We start from the raw sequence: 8,574 nt of genomic DNA, 5'->3' as shown, positions 1-8,574 counted from the left end.
ATTTTGTTAATTTTGTAAATCTTTATTCGTTTATGATATGCACATAGACTAAGGTGATTGACACAGACTCTTTAGAGCCTCTAGTTATTTGATGGAGAATGTCAGTTAAATAATAGTCACATATTCAAAGAGATATTCAGCTACAAAGGGCCCCGAAATCACAAATGAACAAAAAAATCAATGTGACAATTTTTTTTTTTTTATGTAACAACAACAAATGACAACCACTGTATAACAGGCTCCTGGCTGGGTAAATTCACACACATACAGAATGTGGCAAGGTGAAACATGTAAGTGGGATTCCAATCCTCCCCATAAAACATAAACACAAAGTGGACATGGCCGGTTACTTGTACATACTAACAACAAAAAGACACTGAGTACATATCTGAGAGTACTTGCAGTTACTGAAAGCTAATTTAAAGCCAAAACAACAAATAAAAAAATTACACAACTAATTAGACCGCATGCCCTTTTATACTGACTATGAAACAAAATACTGATGGGATCATTACACAATACTGGGACTGAGACTACACATCATCTAAAGGGATGGCAAAGCAAGTAGACGAAACATTCCAGCACCCGCGACCAAACATTTAAAACAAATAAAACTACTGAAACATGAGGAATCTAGGCCTCAACCATGATTCACTATGCAGCATTAATACCCCACCAAGAAGTAACAACAGTACAGTTTGGCGATGCAGTGATTCACGTTGAATAGATTAATAAACTTTAATAGACTAATATACGGTGGACTTCTGATGTGTGTGCTACAATGTGTGATTTGCTTTAGTGTTGTTTACTTGTATTGTTTGTTTCATATTATAATGCTTGCGTGACTTTATTTTTGAATTTGTGTTATAAAAGAAATCTAAGATAATTTGCTACACTTCTTTATTTCGATTGTTTTATGCTTTATGGTCGCGTTTTTATCTCTTTCACTTATTCAGAATTTCCATTCTCAATTTTATTCCATTTCTTTCATTTTTATTTGAATTAAAAACACAAAATTCAAACATATACAAAAATAACCTATTTCCTCCTATCCCAAAAAACATTGGCCAATTAAAAGTTGATTAAGTATAATCCTTTGTTTGCATAAGATTTCCTCCTATTCCCACATGAAATTTTTACTTTTCTTACCAGTTATATGAAAAAAGTGGGAATAGGAGGAATGAACTGTCTAAATAATGTTGAATATCTTATTTATTTATGATTATTTTTCTATAAAATTTGATTTTTTTTGCATTAAATATCTAGCCCTACCATAATATGTAAAAATAATATATATAACAGCACTCCTTCTAGTCCTTAGTGGCATTGTATAGGTCTTTAGTGCACTAGGGAGTCCTTAGCAGTGTTTAGACGTACCGTTTACTTTTACGATTCTAGACCAAAATAAAATTTGAATTTTGAGATATTGAGAAAAATCCAGGAATACAAATTTTTGAGGAAACCATGCACCAAATCCAGCAGATTCCTACATTATTAACTCTGTCTCTCCATCTAAAGTTTCTATGCCATACTTTGTTATTACAATAACCAAATGACCCTTTCATGAAATCAAGAGATATGAGTTGTAAATATAGAGAAATATAATTGCTTGTTGATTATGGTTTAAAGAAGTCGATTTACAGGGTTGCAAAACAGATATTATAAGGTACTTAATGGTTTGTATCAAATCTGAACTTTTTTGTTCCCATGGTAACCAAAAGCAGATCAAGTGTTCATTAACTATCTAACTGTTGAGTATATAATTCAAACTTCATTATTTATATGTATCCAATACCTAGAAAACCATGTATTTGATGCTGATTCTAATTCAGCAATTTCAAACCGGTTGCTAGGGCTTTTTTTTTGGTTGCTATGGTCTTTCAGCCACTTAAATTAAAGCTTATATATTTTTTATCATTTTCAAACAAATCATAAGTTTTATTGTCTGTTAAATTACATTAATATAAAAAAAATATCAAAAATTTTGATAATGAACAAGTATTGTGTTTTGTCATTTTTATGAATTTTACCAATTTTTGTTGCCATGGTAACAAAAAATTTCAAAAAAACCCAGATGTTTTTTTCCTGTTTTTAATCATTCAATGTAAGATGCAATCATAGTTTATAATGAACTTGTCTGCTCAATGTCATTTTTTCTTGATTTAAAATATGATATTTAAGCTATTTTCAGAAAATGTCAAAAAAACATTTTAGCCTTATATCCAAAAAAAATTCACAACCTCAACATCAAAATATAAACTTCAAATAATGCCTAATTATATGTTGAAATTTTTTTTCTTTCTTGAAATTGTCATTATCATAAAATTGCTGCAACCAAAAAGTAGACATTTTCCAATTTTCATGCCTGATTTCATCATAAATTCCTCAAAAAAATGCCTGCATGTTTCCATAGCAAAAAGCTTGCAAACTTTATTTCAATCTTAGCTGCCTATTATATAAAAGAATAAAGCAGTTCTGAGACATACATGAATCACCCCCTGCCTGGATCTTACAATAGCTGTACTTAAATCACCAAGGCTTTATAACAGTGAATATTAAGAATAAACTCTAGACTAATAGAATTTCAAAATACTGATGTAGGTTGTGTAACAATTTGTAGACTTTCTAGTTCAATTGTTCTTAGCACTACACTTAGACTTCCAGATACAAGAAAATATATTGGTTTTCTCCTGGAAGTGTGTTAACCTAGACAGCAGGAGGTTGCAGGTTCGAAAAATGGCAAGGTCAACATGATCCAAAAAAAGGCTTGAAATTGGTTTTTGCTGCTTCTATGATAACACACAAATCAATGAATCCACAGTAGTCCATTTATATATTTCTTCCCTCACGGTCATAAAAATTTCGAGCATGATTTTTGTACTCAGACTCAAAAATCAACCAATCAATTTACTGGATTTCATGTTTCGAGCATGATTTTTGTGCTCCGAGCACTGAGCAAAGTTTAATGCCTTCAAGGGTGATTGTGCTAGTATTTATGAGGATAAGATGTAAATTAGAATTGAAAGCAAAATGAGTAAGATTAAATTGTGTATGTAGTGCAAGTACATGTATTACAATCAAAATCAGAATTAGAATACATTTAGTTAAACAGCAAGTCAAATTTGGTTGTTCAATAGAATTGGATCTTCAAAGATATACAGGGGGATTTTTGGACTTCCTCTATTGAAGTTAGCACTGAAATATAACCTTGCAAAATTAAGGAAGTAAGAAATGTACTTTTTCCAGTTTTACAAAGAAAATGGGGAAATAATTTTAAGACAAGGAAATGTGCCATATTAGTCAACCAGTGTCAGGAAAAACAAAGACAGTTGGAGGTTAACAATAGACAGATGGCAAGCTTCTTATTATGCAAAGAAACCTTGATATGATGGAAACTTGTTGTTGTCTTACCTGTATTGTTCTGTAAAAGGCTGTATATTGAATACTGTACAAGGGTAAACAGATAATAGTATTTTTATCATTTCCTTAAAGGGCTGCTGTATTGCTTATACAGGTCTGTGGGTAGATGATGTATTGTATTTCTTTTGGTTGATGTTGTTATGCCTAATATTACTTTTGGTTGGTGTTGTTTTTGTCTCATTTTACTTTGGGTTGGTGTTGTTTTTGCCACATTTACTTTGGTTTGGTGTTGTTTTGCCTGATATAGTTTTTCATTGGTGTAACTTGGCTGTATATTACTTTTGGTTTTGGTTGTTTTGACTTATATTTCTTTTAGTTAGTGTTGTTTTGCTTTATATAACTTTTGATTGTAGTTTTTTTGCCTTTTATTTCTCTTTATATGGTGTTGTTTTGCTTAATATTACTTTTGGTTGGTGTTGTTTTGCCTTATAATAATTTTGGATGGTGTTGTTTTGCCTTATAATAATTTTGGATGGTGTTGTTTTGCCTTATAATAATTTTGGATGGTGTTGTTTTGTCTTATATTACTTTTGGATGGTGTTGTTTTGTCTTATATTACTTTTGGATGGTGTTGTTTGGTCTTATATATCTTGTTGTTGGTGTTGTCTTGACATATTTTACTTTTGGTTGTTTTTTTTCCCTTAAATTACTTTTCAAATTGTTGTTTTGTCTTGTTTTACTTTTGTTTTTTTTTGGTTTTTTTTCACTTTCAGTTTTGTGTTTTTTTTGTCTTATTTCACTTTTGATTGGTGTTGTTTTGCCTTTTATTTCTTTTTAGATGGTGTTGTTTTGCTAAATATTACTTTTGGTTGGTGTTGTTTTGCCTTATAATACTTTTGGTTGGTGTAATTTTGTGATTTATTCTTTTTGATTAGTGTTGTTTTGTCTTATATTGCTTTTTGTTGGAGTTGCTTGGACTTTGTAGTTGTTTTTCCTAATATTTCTTTTGGTTAGGGTTGTTTCGTCTTATATAACTTTTACTTGGGTTGGGTTTTTATTTTACTATTGGTTGGTGTTGTTTTGCCTACTATTTTTTTTGGTTTATGTTGTGTTGCCTCATTTTACTTTTAATTAGTGTTGTTTAGCCTTATTTTACATTTGGTTAGTGTTGTAATGGCTTATATTAGTTTTAGGTGGTGTAATTTTGCTTTATATTTTTTTTGGTTGGTGTTGTTTTGCCTCATATAGCATTTGGTCTGGGATATTTTGACTTATATTGCTTGTGATTGGTGTTGTTTTGCTTTATGTTTCTATTGGTTGGTGTTTTTTGTCTTATACTGTTTTTGATTGGTGTTGTTTTGCCTTATATTGCTCTTGGTTGGTGTAATTATGCTGTATTTTACTTTTGGATGGTGTTGTGTTGTTTTGCTTTATTTTACTTTTGGTTGTGTTGTTTTTCCTTATGTTTCTTCAGTTTGTGTTGTTTATCCTTATTTTACTTTTTGGTTGATGTTTTTTCCTCTGATATTTCTTTTGCTTGATTGGGATTGTCTGCCTTAATATACTGGTGTTTGGTGTTGTTTTGCCTCATAATACTTTTGATTTGTGTTATTTTGCCTTATATTGCTAATGGTTTAATTGTGTAATTTTGCCGTAAATTACTTTTGGTTGGTGTGGTTTTGCTTTATAATGCTTTTGGTTGCTGTGGTTTTGCTTTATATTGCTTTTTGTTGGTGTTGTTTTGCCTGATAATGCTTTTGGTTGGCGTTGTTTTGCCTCAGTCTACTGTTGGTTGTTCTTTCTTTGACCTGGTATTGCTTTTGGTTGGTGTTCTTATGCATTATTTGTTGTTTTGCCTAATTTTATTTTTGTCTTGTTATTGCTTTTGGTTGTTGTGTTTTGCCTTGTGTTACTTTAAGATGGTGCTGTCTTGCCTCATATTACTCTTGGTTTGTGTTGTTTCCCCTTATATTTCTTTTGATGGGCGTTGTTTTGCCTCATTTTTCTTTTGATTGGTGTTGTTTTGCCTCATACTATATTTGGTTAGTGTTGTTTCCTCTGATATTTCTTTTGGTTGGCTTTGTTTTGCTTCATATTATGTTTTGATTGGTGTAGTTTTGCCATTATTCACTGGTGTTTGGTGTTGTTTAGCTTAACATTGCTGATGGTTTGTGTAATTTTGCCGTATATTACTTTTGGTTGGTGTTGTTTTGCCTAATATTGCTTTTGGTAGGTGTTGTTTTGCATTATTCTGATTTTGGTAAGATTGTTTTGCTGAATATGGTATTACTTATGTTTGTGTTGTTTGACCTCATATCAATTTTGGTTGGTGTAGTGTTGTCTTAGAATACTTTTGATTAGTGTGTTTGGTCTCATATTGATTTTGGTTAGGGCTAATTCTGCCTAATTTACCTTTTGGTTGGAGTTTTTTTTTTCGCCTCATTTCGTTCTGTATTGGTATTGTTTGCCTCATTTGAATTTTGGTTGCTGTTGTTTTGTCTCTTATTTTGATTTCGATTGGTGTTGTTTATCCTTATATTGCCTTTGATTGGTGTAATTATGCCGTATATTTCTTTTGGTTTGTGTTGATTTGTCTCTATATTGCTTTTGGTTGTTGATATTTTACCTTATGTCACTTTTGGATGGTGTTGTTTTGTCTCATATTTCTTTCAGTTGGCGTTGTTTCCCTTATTTATCTTTTGATTCGCGTTGTTTTGCCTTATATTTCTTCTGGTTTGTGTTGAATTGCCTTATATTACTTTTGGTTTTTGTTATTTTGCCTTATAAATATGCTTTCGGTTGTCGTTGTTTTTCCTCATATTGCTTTGGGTTGGCGTTGTTTTGCCTCATTCTACTGTTGGTTGTTGTTTCGTTGAGCCGATTTTGCTTATGGTTGATGTTCTTTTATATGTTTTCCGTTTGGTTCGGGTTGTTTGGCTTAATATAACTTTTGGTTCGTGTTGTTTTACCTCATATCTGGAATTTTGATTGTTGTAATGTTGCCTTATACTACTTTTGGATGGTATGTTTTGCCTTATATTGCTTTTGGTTGGGGTTGTTCTGCCTTTTTTACTTTTGAAGGGTGTTTTTCTTTGACTCATTTTACTTTTGATTGGTGTTTTGTCCCCTTATATTTCTTTTGATTGGCGTTGTTTTTTTTTTTGCCTGATATTGCTTTTGGTTGGTGTTGCTTTTTTCCTTATATTATTTTTCGGAGGTGTTGATTCGTCTCGTTTTACATATAGTTGGTTGTTCTTTTGCCTTATTTCGGTTGGCGTTGTTTCTCATATTACTTTTGATTGTTGTTGCTTTGCCTTATATTTCTTTTGGTTGGGGTTGTTTGGCCTTATAATAAATTACTTTTGGATTTGGGGTTTTTTTTTGCTTTTGTTTAGTGTTGTTGTACCTTATGATACTTTTGGTTGGTATTGTTTTGTCTAATATTGCTTTTGGTTGCTGACTTTAATTGACCTTTAATCTAGAATTTTGTTTCCAAGCTAAGCTGTGTAATGATGATTTGTTTTTAATTTTTAAATAGGCTCCGTGTTGAAGACCGTACCTTGATCTATAATGGTTTACTTTTTATAAATTGTGACTCGGATGGAGAGTTGTCTGATTGGCACTTATACCACGTCTTCCTATATTTATATACACTCCAAAAAATCACTACGGATAGCTATTTTTTTGTTGTTGTACATATAAAACTTTAAGATAACCTTAAGACTTAGCAAACACTGGTAACAACTTATTGACAAACACTCGGAACAACTTATTGGCGAAAATTAGTAACAATTTATTGACAAACACTAGTAACAACTTATTGACAAAGACGGGTAACAAATTATTGACAAACATTAGGAACGACTAATTGACAAACACGGGTAACAACTTATTGACAAACACGGGTAACAGCTTATTGACAAACACGGGTAACAACTTATTGACAAACACGGGTAACAACTTATTGACAAACACTAGGAACGACTAATTGACAAACACGGGTAACAACTTATTGACAAAAACGGGTAACAGCTTATTGACAAACACAGGTAACAACTTATTGACAAACTCGGGTAACAACTTATTGACAAACACTAGGAACAACTAATTGACAAACACGGGTAACAGCTTATTGACAAACACTAGGAACAACTAATTGACAAAAACGGGTAACAACTTATTGTCAAACACAGGTAACAACTTATTGACAAACTCGGGTAACAACTTATTGACAAACACTAGGAACAACTAATTGACAAACACGGGTAACAGCTTATTGACAAACACAGGTAACAACTTATTGACAAACTCGGGTAACAACTTATTGACAAACACAGGTAGCACCTTATTGACAAACACGGGTAACTATTGATTGACAAACACGGGTAACAGCTTATTGACAAACACGGGTAACAGCTTATTGACAAAGATGGGTAACAACTTATTGACAAACACGGATAACAACTTATTGACAACCACTGGTAACAACTTATTGACAACCACGGGTAACAGCTTATTGACAAACACAGGTAACAACTTATTGACAAACACGGGTAACAGCTTATTGACAAACACGGGTAACAGCTTATTGACAAACACGTGTAACAGCTTATTGACAAACACGGGTAACAACTTATTGACAAACACGGAAAACAACTTATTGACAAACACGGATAACAACTTATTGACAAATACTCGGAACAACTTATTGACAAACACAGGTAACTACTTATTGACAAACACCGATACTCCTTATTGACAAACACGGGTAACAACTTATTGACAAACACGGTTAACAGTTTATTGACAAACACAGGTAACAGCTTATTGACAAACACGGGTAACAACTTATTGACAAACACTAGGAAAAACTTATTGACAAACACGGGTATCAGCTTATTGACAAACACGGAAAACAACTTATTGACAAACACGGGTAACAACTTATTGACAAACACGGGTAACAGCTTATTGACAAATACGGGTAGCAGCTTATTGACAGACACTGGTAACAACTTATTGACAAACACGGAAAACAACTTATTGACAAACACGGGTAACAACTTATTGACAAATACTCGGAACAACTTATTGACAAACACGGGTAACTACTTATTGACAAACACCGATATTACTTATTGACAAACACGGGTAACAACTTATTGACAAACACGGGTAACAACTTATTGACAAATACTTGGAACAACTTATTAA

Source organism: Mytilus galloprovincialis, chromosome 3, assembly GCF_965363235.1.
Source record: "Mytilus galloprovincialis chromosome 3, xbMytGall1.hap1.1, whole genome shotgun sequence".
Taxonomy (NCBI): Eukaryota; Metazoa; Mollusca; class Bivalvia; order Mytilida; family Mytilidae; genus Mytilus; species Mytilus galloprovincialis.
The sequence above is the reverse complement of the archived record's forward strand: the minus strand, read 5'-3'. Positions refer to the sequence as shown.